The 14095-nt window shown below is 50.3% G+C and overlaps 1 long non-coding RNA gene across 1 annotated transcript; it reads right to left on the bottom strand.

Moving 5' to 3' along the window:
* Positions 1 to 872: 872 nt before the first annotated feature.
* LOC147645955 (uncharacterized) lies at positions 873 to 7154 on the bottom strand. The gene is made up of 5 exons (XR_015282054.1): positions 4925 to 7154; positions 4596 to 4829; positions 1767 to 4304; positions 1438 to 1671; positions 873 to 1146 (listed from the first exon to the last, which is right to left on the bottom strand). It is a non-coding gene; the product is annotated as an uncharacterized LOC147645955 (long non-coding RNA).
* Positions 7155 to 14095: the final 6941 nt, after the last annotated feature.

Raw genomic sequence — 14095 nt, 5'->3', positions numbered from 1 at the left:
GCCCCTCTCCATGCAATGGAAATCATTGCCACAGCTCTCAGTTGAGGCACTGGCATTTCCAGAGCCAGATTCAGGCACAATCCTACTGCCTGCTGAGCATCTGGGAAAGCTGCTGAGCATCTTCAGGCCTAGAAGCACAAAAGAGCTCAGGCTCTCCCCAAACTGGGTTTTCAGGGCAGCTTTCCATATCTCTGCAAGATTTCTTCATCCCTCAACACGTCTGACTTTATGATGTCCAACGATGCATTTGGGTTTCTTCCGTCCTCTTGTGTGCCCGTGAGTAACCTTCCACGTGGATGAAGGAGATTGTGTACAGGACAATTGATTGCGGCATTGCCATTTGGCTTCACTGTCACTCAGTTGAACACGGTCCTTATCTAAGAAGGACTTCCAAGAAATGGGTAGGAGTTTTGGCTGTGAGAGGAGCAGAAAGCACATTTTCTACAGCAAATTGCTAGCTGATGCACTTTCCTCCCTGCCAAAATAGTGATTGCCATTCATCTTCCTGGGAAGAATGTAAAGACCCATTCAGAGATGCCAGGTTCAGCTGGCCTGTGGCTTTGTGTGCCTCATTTCACATGTCCAATTTCAAGGGCCACTAAAAGAGGCTCATGTTTGCCTTGCTACCCACAAGTGCTGTAGGTATTTCCAGGAGAAGAGGGAAAACATCGCTGTCCTGTGGTGTGGTAGAAATGCCACCACAACTGTGATTGTGTGAGCAAAGCCAGCCAGTGCTTTTTGGGGCAGCAGCAGCAGCTGAGAGTGTGGCAGAGCGGTTGTGATACTCTTTTTAGAGTCCTGCAAACATTGTTCCCGAAACAAGCCACAGCTTTGCAAATGTGCCCGAAGAAAATGCAAAGAGAACTGGGGTGTGAAAATCAAAGACTGTTTATCTGTAGAAGAAAAGGAACAAGAATGAACTACACCACATATTTACACTGTAAGAATATTGGTAACAACAACAACAACAACCACAACAACAACAACAAACTATAGAACCTATTTACCTGAGAAGAGATCTAACAAAACTCTATGAAACGTATTTACAGACAACTTAAACAAACTCTAAAACCTCTATCCTGAACACAACAACTGTAAAACGTATGTACAGCAGGGTGGCATCTGTGTCTGTGATGTCCCTAAGTCCTGGAAGAAAAACAAGTAGCACGGTCAGTGCAGTCAGGCACGGAAGGGTGTTCCATGTGCTGCCGGGCTGGGACACTGGCCCAGTGGGACCCTGCTGCCAGAAGGGAGCCTGGCTGGGGGCTGTGGCCCAGGCACTGGAACAGGGCTTGTGTGGCCCACAGCAAGCCCAGGCCAGGCCAGGGATGGCCAGCAGAATCCAGTGCATGGGCTAGCGTGTCCCTGAGCAGGAAGTGCCCAGCCCGGCCCCAGGCTGGCAGCAGGGGCCCCACTCTGCCTGTGGGGAGCACCTGCCTGTTCTGCTGCTGGCATCGGTCTTCATCCCAAGACCATGTCTTCCTCCTTGTCTTTTAGATCAATATCCATCTCTTCAACATAATCTTTCGTTTCCACCTCCATCTCTTCCTCTGTCTCGTACATATCCACATCCATCTCTTCCTCTCCAGTATCCTCTCCGTCCACTTCCATGGCTTCTTCTCTATCAGTCTGTGTATTGACGTCCGTCTCCTCCTCTCCGTCTGTGCCAGCCTGCAGAGGTTAGCAAAATTTCCCAGCCTGTCCCACAGAGCTCCAGCCCAGCCAGGCAGCTGCGGGGTGTCCGCCTCCGTGGAATAGTACCATACCTCTTTTGGAACAAATGCAGACATCCTGCAGGGATGGAGAGCAAAATCCAAGCGATGGGGAGCTTTGGGGACTGCTGGGGGAATCAGGGAGCAGGTGGCAACAAGGTGACAGGGGTAGGCTTGGAGCAGGGTGAATGAAGAGCGTGCTGGCACAAGGAGCCAAGGGTTGTGTTGTGGCCGTTGCTGGATGCTGGAAGTTCTAGCTGGAGCGTGCACTGTGACATCACCGCCAGGAGTTCAGGCCCAGGCTGAAGTGGACAACGGAGACCGTAGAATGAATGATGGAATCCCTGGGTGCTTGGGCTTGGAAGGGACCCTAAAGACCATCTTGTTCCAAGCGGAGCGATCTTCCCCTAGAATAGGTTGCTCAGAGCCCCGCTCCCAGCTGGCCTTGGATGTTGCCAAGGATGGAGCATCCCCAGCCTCTGTGCACAGCCTGGGCCAGTGGCCCAGCAGCCGGAGTGGAAAAGAGCAGCTTCATTAGATCCAACTTCAAGCTCACTCCTGCAGTTGAAAGGCTTCTCCTCCCTGTGCCCATCTTTCCTAGAGCTGCAGGGAGGCCTCGCCAGCCCCCTTCTCTTTCCAGGCTGAGCATCCCCAGCCCCACACGGACAGCAGTCCGATGCGTGGCAGTCAAGGCTAAAGGGTAGCAAATGGCTACATCAGGAAGTGAGAGATGGAAGCTTTTGGAGATGGAAGCTTTACCTCTAAATGTAGAAAAGAAAGAGAAGTGGAGGGGGAAATGGTGGGACTCTGGCTCTGTTCTAACTGGCGAAGATTTTCTTTTCTTCTTTTCTGTCGTGCTAACCCAAGTTTTGTTGTTTGAAAGGAGGTTTAGCAAAATATCCATCGTCTTCTCCACTGCTGAAACACTGAACAACACCTGGGCAGGCTGAGGATGCAGAGCAAAACCTGCAAATATCTACTGCTGATCGTGAGCCTGGGGAATGCAGCTAAAGCCAGCCAAAAGCAATTTCTGGAAAGTCAAGCCTGCTTTACGTTTTCTGGAGTTTGGTTGTGCCAACTTCACCAGTCATTTCTAAAAAAGGAAAAGAAACTCCAAGCAAAACAGAGAAAAACACAAAGAAACCAACCCAAAGAAACCAATCAAACAAACAGATAAAACACCCCCAATCAAACCAAAGGCAATGAGACGTTAGGACTAGTTGTAAGGATATCACAGCAGGCGAATGGCTGCTTCCTACTTGGATCACCATCCAAAGCCACCTAGAACAACTTCTCCAAAACATATCCAACAGGAGAAATGGAAAAAGTGATCCATGGCAGCTCTGCATTGTGGTGAAGGATGAGCATGCAGTGGTCCAGATGCAGCATTGCCCACCCTCCAGGCTGCTGTTTGCTCTGCTGAAAGACTCTTGCAGGACTCTTGTGGCCCCTCTCCATGCAATGGAAATCATTGCCACAGCTCTCAGTTGAGGCACTGGCATTTCCAGAGCCAGATTCAGGCACAATCCTACTGCCTGCTGAGCATCTGGGAAAGGTGCTGAGCATCTTCAGGCCTAGAAGCACAAAAGAGCTCAGGCTCTCCCCGAACTGGGTTTTCAGGGCAGCTTTCCATATCTCTGCAAGATTTCTTCATCCCTCAACACGTCTGACTTTATGATGTCCAACGATGCATTTGGGTTTCTTCCGTCCTCTTGTGTGCCCGTGAGTAACCTTCCACGTGGATGAAGGAGATTGTGTACAGGACAATTGATTGCGGCATTGCCATTTGGCTTCACTGTCACTCAGTTGAACACGGTCCTTATCTAAGAAGGACTTCCAAGAAATGGGTAGGAGTTTTGGCTGTGAGAGGAGCAGAAAGCACATTTTCTACAGCAAATTGCTAGCTGATGCACTTTCCTCCCTGCCAAAATAGTGATTGCCATTCATCTTCCTGGGAAGAATGTAAAGACCCATTCAGAGATGCCAGGTTCAGCTGGCCTGTGGCTTTGTGTGCCTCATTTCACATGTCCAATTTCAAGGGCCACTAAAAGAGGCTCATGTTTGCCTTGCTACCCACAAGTGCTGTAGGTATTTCCAGGAGAAGAGGGAAAACATCGCTGTCCTGTGGTGTGGTAGAAATGCCACCACAACTGTGATTGTGTGAGCAAAGCCAGCCAGTGCTTTTTGGGGCAGCAGCAGCAGCTGAGAGTGTGGCAGAGCGGTTGTGATACTCTTTTTAGAGTCCTGCAAACATTGTTCCCGAAACAAGCCACAGCTTTGCAAATGTGCCCGAAGAAAATGCAAAGAGAACTGGGGTGTGAAAATCAAAGACTGTTTATCTGTAGAAGAAAAGGAACAAGAATGAACTACACCACATATTTACACTGTAAGAATATTGGTAACAACAACAACAACAACCACAACAACAACAACAAACTATAGAACCTATTTACCTGAGAAGAGATCTAACAAAACTCTATGAAACGTATTTACAGACAACTTAAACAAACTCTAAAACCTCTATCCTGAACACAACAACTGTAAAACGTATGTACAGCAGGGTGGCATCTGTGTCTGTGATGTCCCTAAGTCCTGGAAGAAAAACAAGTAGCACGGTCAGTGCAGTCAGGCACGGAAGGGTGTTCCATGTGCTGCCGGGCTGGGACACTGGCCCAGTGGGACCCTGCTGCCAGAAGGGAGCCTGGCTGGGGGCTGTGGCCCAGGCACTGGAACAGGGCTTGTGTGGCCCACAGCAAGCCCAGGCCAGGCCAGGGATGGCCAGCAGAATCCAGTGCATGGGCTAGCGTGTCCCTGAGCAGGAAGTGCCCAGCCCGGCCCCAGGCTGGCAGCAGGGGCCCCACTCTGCCTGTGGGGAGCACCTGCCTGTTCTGCTGCTGGCATCGGTCTTCATCCCAAGACCATGTCTTCCTCCTTGTCTTTTACATCAATATCCATCTCTTCAACATAATCTTTCGTTTCCACCTCCATCTCTTCCTCTGTCTCGTACATATCCACATCCATCTCTTCCTCTCCAGTATCCTCTCCGTCCACTTCCATGGCTTCTTCTCTATCAGTCTGTGTATCGACGTCCGTCTCCTCCTCTCGGTCTGTGCCAGCCTGCAGAGGTTAGCAAAATTTCCCAGCCTGTCCCACAGAGCTCCAGCCCGGCCAGGCAGCTGCGGGGTGTCCGCCTCCGTGGAATAGTACCATACCTCTTTTGGAACAAATGCAGACATCCTGCAGGGATGGAGAGCAAAATCCAAGCGATGGGGAGCTTTGGGGACTGCTGGGGGAATCAGGGAGCAGGTGGCAACAAGGTGACAGGGGTAGGCTTGGAGCAGGGTGAATGAAGAGCGTGCTGGCACAAGGAGCCAAGGGTTGTGTTGTGGCCGTTGTTGGATGCTGGAAGTTCTAGCTGGAGCGTGCACTGTGACATCACCGCCAGGAGTTCAGGCCCAGGCTGAAGTGGACAACGGAGACCGTAGAATGAATGATGGAATCCCTGGGTGCTTGGGCTTGGAAGGGACCCTAAAGACCATCTTGTTCCAAGCGGAGCGATCTTCCCCTAGAAGAGGTTGCTCAGAGCCCCGCTCCCAGCTGGCCTTGGATGTTGCCAAGGATGGAGCATCCCCAGCCTCTGTGCACAGCCTGGGCCAGTGGCCCAGCAGCCGGAGTGGAAAAGAGCAGCTTCATTAGATCCAACTTCAAGCTCACTCCTGCAGTTGAAAGGCTTCTCCTCCCTGTGCCCATCTTTCCTAGAGCTGCAGGGAGGCCTCGCCAGCCCCCTTCTCTTTCCAGGCTGAGCATCCCCAGCCCCACACGGACAGCAGTCCGATGCGTGGCAGTCAAGGCTAAAGGGTAGCAAATGGCTACATCAGGAAGTGAGAGATGGAAGCTTTTGGAGATGGAAGCTTTACCTCTAAATGTAGAAAAGAAAGAGAAGTGGAGGGGGAAATGGTGGGACTCTGGCTCTGTTCTAACTGGCGAAGATTTTCTTTTCTTCTTTTCTGTCGTGCTAACCCAAGTTTTGTTGTTTGAAAGGAGGTTTAGCAAAATATCCATCGTCTTCTCCACTGCTGAAACACTGAACAACACCTGGGCAGGCTGAGGATGCAGAGCAAAACCTGCAAATATCTACTGCTGATCGTGAGCCTGGGGAATGCAGCTAAAGCCAGCCAAAAGCAATTTCTGGAAAGTCAAGCCTGCTTTACGTTTTCTGGAGTTTGGTTGTGCCAACTTCACCAGTCATTTCTAAAAAAGGAAAAGAAACTCCAAGCAAAAGAGAGAAAAACACAAAGAAACCAACCCAAAGAAACCAATCAAACAAACAGATAAAACACCCCCAATCAAACCAAAGGCAATGAGACGTTAGGACTAGTTGTAAGGATATCACAGCAGGCGAATGGCTGCTTCCTACTTGGATCACCATCCAAAGCCACCTAGAACAACTTCTCCAAAACATATCCAACAGGAGAAATGGAAAAAGTGATCCATGGCAGCTCTGCATTGTGGTGAATGATGAGCATGCAGTGGTCCAGATTGCCCACCCTCCAGGCTGCTGTTTGCTCTGCTGAAAGACTCTTGCAGGACTCTTGTGGCCCCTCTCCATGCAATGGAAATCATTGCCACAGCTCTCAGTTGAGGCACTGGCATTTCCAGAGCCAGATTCAGGCACAATCCTACTGCCTGCTGAGCATCTGGGAAAGCTGCTGAGCATCTTCAGGCCTAGAAGCACAAAAGAGCTCAGGCTCTCCCCAAACTGGGTTTTCAGGGCAGCTTTCCATATCTCTGCAAGATTTCTTCATCCCTCAACACGTCTGACTTTATGATGTCCAACGATGCATTTGGGTTTCTTCCGTCCTCTTGTGTGCCCGTGAGTAACCTTCCACGTGGATGAAGGAGATTGTGTACAGGACAATTGATTGCGGCATTGCCATTTGGCTTCACTGTCACTCAGTTGAACACGGTCCTTATCTAAGAAGGACTTCCAAGAAATGGGTAGGAGTTTTGGCTGTGAGAGGAGCAGAAAGCACATTTTCTACAGCAAATTGCTAGCTGATGCACTTTCCTCCCTGCCAAAATAGTGATTGCCATTCATCTTCCTGGGAAGAATGTAAAGACCCATTCAGAGATGCCAGGTTCAGCTGGCCTGTGGCTTTGTGTGCCTCATTTCACATGTCCAATTTCAAGGGCCACTAAAAGAGGCTCATGTTTGCCTTGCTACCCACAAGTGCTGTAGGTATTTCCAGGAGAAGAGGGAAAACATCGCTGTCCTGTGGTGTGGTAGAAATGCCACCACAACTGTGATTGTGTGAGCAAAGCCAGCCAGTGCTTTTTGGGGCAGCAGCAGCAGCTGAGAGTGTGGCAGAGCGGTTGTGATACTCTTTTTAGAGTCCTGCAAACATTGTTCCCGAAACAAGCCACAGCTTTGCAAATGTGCCCGAAGAAAATGCAAAGAGAACTGGGGTGTGAAAATCAAAGACTGTTTATCTGTAGAAGAAAAGGAACAAGAATGAACTACACCACATATTTACACTGTAAGAATATTGGTAACAACAACAACAACAACCACAACAACAACAACAAACTATAGAACCTATTTACCTGAGAAGAGATCTAACAAAACTCTATGAAACGTATTTACAGACAACTTAAACAAACTCTAAAACCTCTATCCTGAACACAACAACTGTAAAACGTATGTACAGCAGGGTGGCATCTGTGTCTGTGATGTCCCTAAGTCCTGGAAGAAAAACAAGTAGCACGGTCAGTGCAGTCAGGCACGGAAGGGTGTTCCATGTGCTGCCGGGCTGGGACACTGGCCCAGTGGGACCCTGCTGCCAGAAGGGAGCCTGGCTGGGGGCTGTGGCCCAGGCACTGGAACAGGGCTTGTGTGGCCCACAGCAAGCCCAGGCCAGGCCAGGGATGGCCAGCAGAATCCAGTGCATGGGCTAGCGTGTCCCTGAGCAGGAAGTGCCCAGCCCGGCCCCAGGCTGGCAGCAGGGGCCCCACTCTGCCTGTGGGGAGCACCTGCCTGTTCTGCTGCTGGCATCGGTCTTCATCCCAAGACCATGTCTTCCTCCTTGTCTTTTAGATCAATATCCATCTCTTCAACATAATCTTTCGTTTCCACCTCCATCTCTTCCTCTGTCTCGTACATATCCACATCCATCTCTTCCTCTCCAGTATCCTCTCCGTCCACTTCCATGGCTTCTTCTCTATCAGTCTGTGTATTGACGTCCGTCTCCTCCTCTCCGTCTGTGCCAGCCTGCAGAGGTTAGCAAAATTTCCCAGCCTGTCCCACAGAGCTCCAGCCCAGCCAGGCAGCTGCGGGGTGTCCGCCTCCGTGGAATAGTACCATACCTCTTTTGGAACAAATGCAGACATCCTGCAGGGATGGAGAGCAAAATCCAAGCGATGGGGAGCTTTGGGGACTGCTGGGGGAATCAGGGAGCAGGTGGCAACAAGGTGACAGGGGTAGGCTTGGAGCAGGGTGAATGAAGAGCGTGCTGGCACAAGGAGCCAAGGGTTGTGTTGTGGCCGTTGTTGGATGCTGGAAGTTCTAGCTGGAGCGTGCACTGTGACATCACCGCCAGGAGTTCAGGCCCAGGCTGAAGTGGACAACGGAGACCGTAGAATGAATGATGGAATCCCTGGGTGCTTGGGCTTGGAAGGGACCCTAAAGACCATCTTGTTCCAAGCGGAGCGATCTTCCCCTAGAATAGGTTGCTCAGAGCCCCGCTCCCAGCTGGCCTTGGATGTTGCCAAGGATGGAGCATCCCCAGCCTCTGTGCACAGCCTGGGCCAGTGGCCCAGCAGCCGGAGTGGAAAAGAGCAGCTTCATTAGATCCAACTTCAAGCTCACTCCTGCAGTTGAAAGGCTTCTCCTCCCTGTGCCCATCTTTCCTAGAGCTGCAGGGAGGCCTCGCCAGCCCCCTTCTCTTTCCAGGCTGAGCATCCCCAGCCCCACACGGACAGCAGTCCGATGCGTGGCAGTCAAGGCTAAAGGGTAGCAAATGGCTACATCAGGAAGTGAGAGATGGAAGCTTTTGGAGATGGAAGCTTTACCTCTAAATGTAGAAAAGAAAGAGAAGTGGAGGGGGAAATGGTGGGACTCTGGCTCTGTTCTAACTGGCGAAGATTTTCTTTTCTTCTTTTCTGTCGTGCTAACCCAAGTTTTGTTGTTTGAAAGGAGGTTTAGCAAAATATCCATCGTCTTCTCCACTGCTGAAACACTGAACAACACCTGGGCAGGCTGAGGATGCAGAGCAAAACCTGCAAATATCTACTGCTGATCGTGAGCCTGGGGAATGCAGCTAAAGCCAGCCAAAAGCAATTTCTGGAAAGTCAAGCCTGCTTTACGTTTTCTGGAGTTTGGTTGTGCCAACTTCACCAGTCATTTCTAAAAAAGGAAAAGAAACTCCAAGCAAAACAGAGAAAAACACAAAGAAACCAACCCAAAGAAACCAATCAAACAAACAGATAAAACACCCCCAATCAAACCAAAGGCAATGAGACGTTAGGACTAGTTGTAAGGATATCACAGCAGGCGAATGGCTGCTTCCTACTTGGATCACCATCCAAAGCCACCTAGAACAACTTCTCCAAAACATATCCAACAGGAGAAATGGAAAAAGTGATCCATGGCAGCTCTGCATTGTGGTGAAGGATGAGCATGCAGTGGTCCAGATGCAGCATTGCCCACCCTCCAGGCTGCTGTTTGCTCTGCTGAAAGACTCTTGCAGGACTCTTGTGGCCCCTCTCCATGCAATGGAAATCATTGCCACAGCTCTCAGTTGAGGCACTGGCATTTCCAGAGCCAGATTCAGGCACAATCCTACTGCCTGCTGAGCATCTGGGAAAGGTGCTGAGCATCTTCAGGCCTAGAAGCACAAAAGAGCTCAGGCTCTCCCCGAACTGGGTTTTCAGGGCAGCTTTCCATATCTCTGCAAGATTTCTTCATCCCTCAACACGTCTGACTTTATGATGTCCAACGATGCATTTGGGTTTCTTCCGTCCTCTTGTGTGCCCGTGAGTAACCTTCCACGTGGATGAAGGAGATTGTGTACAGGACAATTGATTGCGGCATTGCCATTTGGCTTCACTGTCACTCAGTTGAACACGGTCCTTATCTAAGAAGGACTTCCAAGAAATGGGTAGGAGTTTTGGCTGTGAGAGGAGCAGAAAGCACATTTTCTACAGCAAATTGCTAGCTGATGCACTTTCCTCCCTGCCAAAATAGTGATTGCCATTCATCTTCCTGGGAAGAATGTAAAGACCCATTCAGAGATGCCAGGTTCAGCTGGCCTGTGGCTTTGTGTGCCTCATTTCACATGTCCAATTTCAAGGGCCACTAAAAGAGGCTCATGTTTGCCTTGCTACCCACAAGTGCTGTAGGTATTTCCAGGAGAAGAGGGAAAACATCGCTGTCCTGTGGTGTGGTAGAAATGCCACCACAACTGTGATTGTGTGAGCAAAGCCAGCCAGTGCTTTTTGGGGCAGCAGCAGCAGCTGAGAGTGTGGCAGAGCGGTTGTGATACTCTTTTTAGAGTCCTGCAAACATTGTTCCCGAAACAAGCCACAGCTTTGCAAATGTGCCCGAAGAAAATGCAAAGAGAACTGGGGTGTGAAAATCAAAGACTGTTTATCTGTAGAAGAAAAGGAACAAGAATGAACTACACCACATATTTACACTGTAAGAATATTGGTAACAACAACAACAACAACCACAACAACAACAACAAACTATAGAACCTATTTACCTGAGAAGAGATCTAACAAAACTCTATGAAACGTATTTACAGACAACTTAAACAAACTCTAAAACCTCTATCCTGAACACAACAACTGTAAAACGTATGTACAGCAGGGTGGCATCTGTGTCTGTGATGTCCCTAAGTCCTGGAAGAAAAACAAGTAGCACGGTCAGTGCAGTCAGGCACGGAAGGGTGTTCCATGTGCTGCCGGGCTGGGACACTGGCCCAGTGGGACCCTGCTGCCAGAAGGGAGCCTGGCTGGGGGCTGTGGCCCAGGCACTGGAACAGGGCTTGTGTGGCCCACAGCAAGCCCAGGCCAGGCCAGGGATGGCCAGCAGAATCCAGTGCATGGGCTAGCGTGTCCCTGAGCAGGAAGTGCCCAGCCCGGCCCCAGGCTGGCAGCAGGGGCCCCACTCTGCCTGTGGGGAGCACCTGCCTGTTCTGCTGCTGGCATCGGTCTTCATCCCAAGACCATGTCTTCCTCCTTGTCTTTTACATCAATATCCATCTCTTCAACATAATCTTTCGTTTCCACCTCCATCTCTTCCTCTGTCTCGTACATATCCACATCCATCTCTTCCTCTCCAGTATCCTCTCCGTCCACTTCCATGGCTTCTTCTCTATCAGTCTGTGTATCGACGTCCGTCTCCTCCTCTCGGTCTGTGCCAGCCTGCAGAGGTTAGCAAAATTTCCCAGCCTGTCCCACAGAGCTCCAGCCCGGCCAGGCAGCTGCGGGGTGTCCGCCTCCGTGGAATAGTACCATACCTCTTTTGGAACAAATGCAGACATCCTGCAGGGATGGAGAGCAAAATCCAAGCGATGGGGAGCTTTGGGGACTGCTGGGGGAATCAGGGAGCAGGTGGCAACAAGGTGACAGGGGTAGGCTTGGAGCAGGGTGAATGAAGAGCGTGCTGGCACAAGGAGCCAAGGGTTGTGTTGTGGCCGTTGTTGGATGCTGGAAGTTCTAGCTGGAGCGTGCACTGTGACATCACCGCCAGGAGTTCAGGCCCAGGCTGAAGTGGACAACGGAGACCGTAGAATGAATGATGGAATCCCTGGGTGCTTGGGCTTGGAAGGGACCCTAAAGACCATCTTGTTCCAAGCGGAGCGATCTTCCCCTAGAATAGGTTGCTCAGAGCCCCGCTCCCAGCTGGCCTTGGATGTTGCCAAGGATGGAGCATCCCCAGCCTCTGTGCACAGCCTGGGCCAGTGGCCCAGCAGCCGGAGTGGAAAAGAGCAGCTTCATTAGATCCAACTTCAAGCTCACTCCTGCAGTTGAAAGGCTTCTCTTCCCTGTGCCCATCTTTCCTAGAGCTGCAGGGAGGCCTCGCCAGCCCCCTTCTCTTTCCAGGCTGAGCATCCCCAGCCCCACACGGACAGCAGTCCGATGCGTGGCAGTCAAGGCTAAAGGGTAGCAAATGGCTACATCAGGAAGTGAGAGATGGAAGCTTTTGGAGATGGAAGCTTTACCTCTAAATGTAGAAAAGAAAGAGAAGTGGAGGGGGAAATGGTGGGACTCTGGCTCTGTTCTAACTGGCGAAGATTTTCTTTTCTTCTTTTCTGTCGTGCTAACCCAAGTTTTGTTGTTTGAAAGGAGGTTTAGCAAAATATCCATCGTCTTCTCCACTGCTGAAACACTGAACAACACCTGGGCAGGCTGAGGATGCAGAGCAAAACCTGCAAATATCTACTGCTGATCGTGAGCCTGGGGAATGCAGCTAAAGCCAGCCAAAAGCAATTTCTGGAAAGTCAAGCCTGCTTTACGTTTTCTGGAGTTTGGTTGTGCCAACTTCACCAGTCATTTCTAAAAAAGGAAAAGAAACTCCAAGCAAAAGAGAGAAAAACACAAAGAAACCAACCCAAAGAAACCAATCAAACAAACAGATAAAACACCCCCAATCAAACCAAAGGCAATGAGACGTTAGGACTAGTTGTAAGGATATCACAGCAGGCGAATGGCTGCTTCCTACTTGGATCACCATCCAAAGCCACCTAGAACAACTTCTCCAAAACATATCCAACAGGAGAAATGGAAAAAGTGATCCATGGCAGCTCTGCATTGTGGTGAAGGATGAGCATGCAGTGGTCCAGATGCAGCATTGCCCACCCTCCAGGCTGCTGTTTGCTCTGCTGAAAGACTCTTGCAGGACTCTTGTGGCCCCTCTCCATGCAATGGAAATCATTGCCACAGCTCTCAGTTGAGGCACTGGCATTTCCAGAGCCAGATTCAGGCACAATCCTACTGCCTGCTGAGCATCTGGGAAAGGTGCTGAGCATCTTCAGGCCTAGAAGCACAAAAGAGCTCAGGCTCTCCCCGAACTGGGTTTTCAGGGCAGCTTTCCATATCTCTGCAAGATTTCTTCATCCCTCAACACGTCTGACTTTATGATGTCCAACGATGCATTTGGGTTTCTTCCGTCCTCTTGTGTGCCCGTGAGTAACCTTCCACGTGGATGAAGGAGATTGTGTACAGGACAATTGATTGCGGCATTGCCATTTGGCTTCACTGTCACTCAGTTGAACACGGTCCTTATCTAAGAAGGACTTCCAAGAAATGGGTAGGAGTTTTGGCTGTGAGAGGAGCAGAAAGCACATTTTCTACAGCAAATTGCTAGCTGATGCACTTTCCTCCCTGCCAAAATAGTGATTGCCATTCATCTTCCTGGGAAGAATGTAAAGACCCATTCAGAGATGCCAGGTTCAGCTGGCCTGTGGCTTTGTGTGCCTCATTTCACATGTCCAATTTCAAGGGCCACTAAAAGAGGCTCATGTTTGCCTTGCTACCCACAAGTGCTGTAGGTATTTCCAGGAGAAGAGGGAAAACATCGCTGTCCTGTGGTGTGGTAGAAATGCCACCACAACTGTGATTGTGTGAGCAAAGCCAGCCAGTGCTTTTTGGGGCAGCAGCAGCAGCTGAGAGTGTGGCAGAGCGGTTGTGATACTCTTTTTAGAGTCCTGCAAACATTGTTCCCGAAACAAGCCACAGCTTTGCAAATGTGCCCGAAGAAAATGCAAAGAGAACTGGGGTGTGAAAATCAAAGACTGTTTATCTGTAGAAGAAAAGGAACAAGAATGAACTACACCACATATTTACACTGTAAGAATATTGGTAACAACAACAACAACAACCACAACAACAACAACAAACTATAGAACCTATTTACCTGAGAAGAGATCTAACAAAACTCTATGAAACGTATTTACAGACAACTTAAACAAACTCTAAAACCTCTATCCTGAACACAACAACTGTAAAACGTATGTACAGCAGGGTGGCATCTGTGTCTGTGATGTCCCTAAGTCCTGGAAGAAAAACAAGTAGCACGGTCAGTGCAGTCAGGCACGGAAGGGTGTTCCATGTGCTGCCGGGCTGGGACACTGGCCCAGTGGGACCCTGCTGCCAGAAGGGAGCCTGGCTGGGGGCTGTGGCCCAGGCACTGGAACAGGGCTTGTGTGGCCCACAGCAAGCCCAGGCCAGGCCAGGGATGGCCAGCAGAATCCAGTGCATGGGCTAGCGTGTCCCTGAGCAGGAAGTGCCCAGCCCGGCCCCAGGCTGGCAGCAGGGGCCCCACTCTGCCTGTGGGGAGCACCTGCCTGTTCTGCTGCTGGCATCGGTCTTCATCCCAA

Source organism: Cyanistes caeruleus, unplaced genomic scaffold, assembly GCF_971803275.1.
Source record: "Cyanistes caeruleus unplaced genomic scaffold, bCyaCae1.hap1.1 HAP1_SCAFFOLD_142, whole genome shotgun sequence".
Taxonomy (NCBI): Eukaryota; Metazoa; Chordata; class Aves; order Passeriformes; family Paridae; genus Cyanistes; species Cyanistes caeruleus.
Note: the sequence above shows the minus strand (reverse complement) of the source record. Positions and strands in the feature narration are given on the sequence as shown.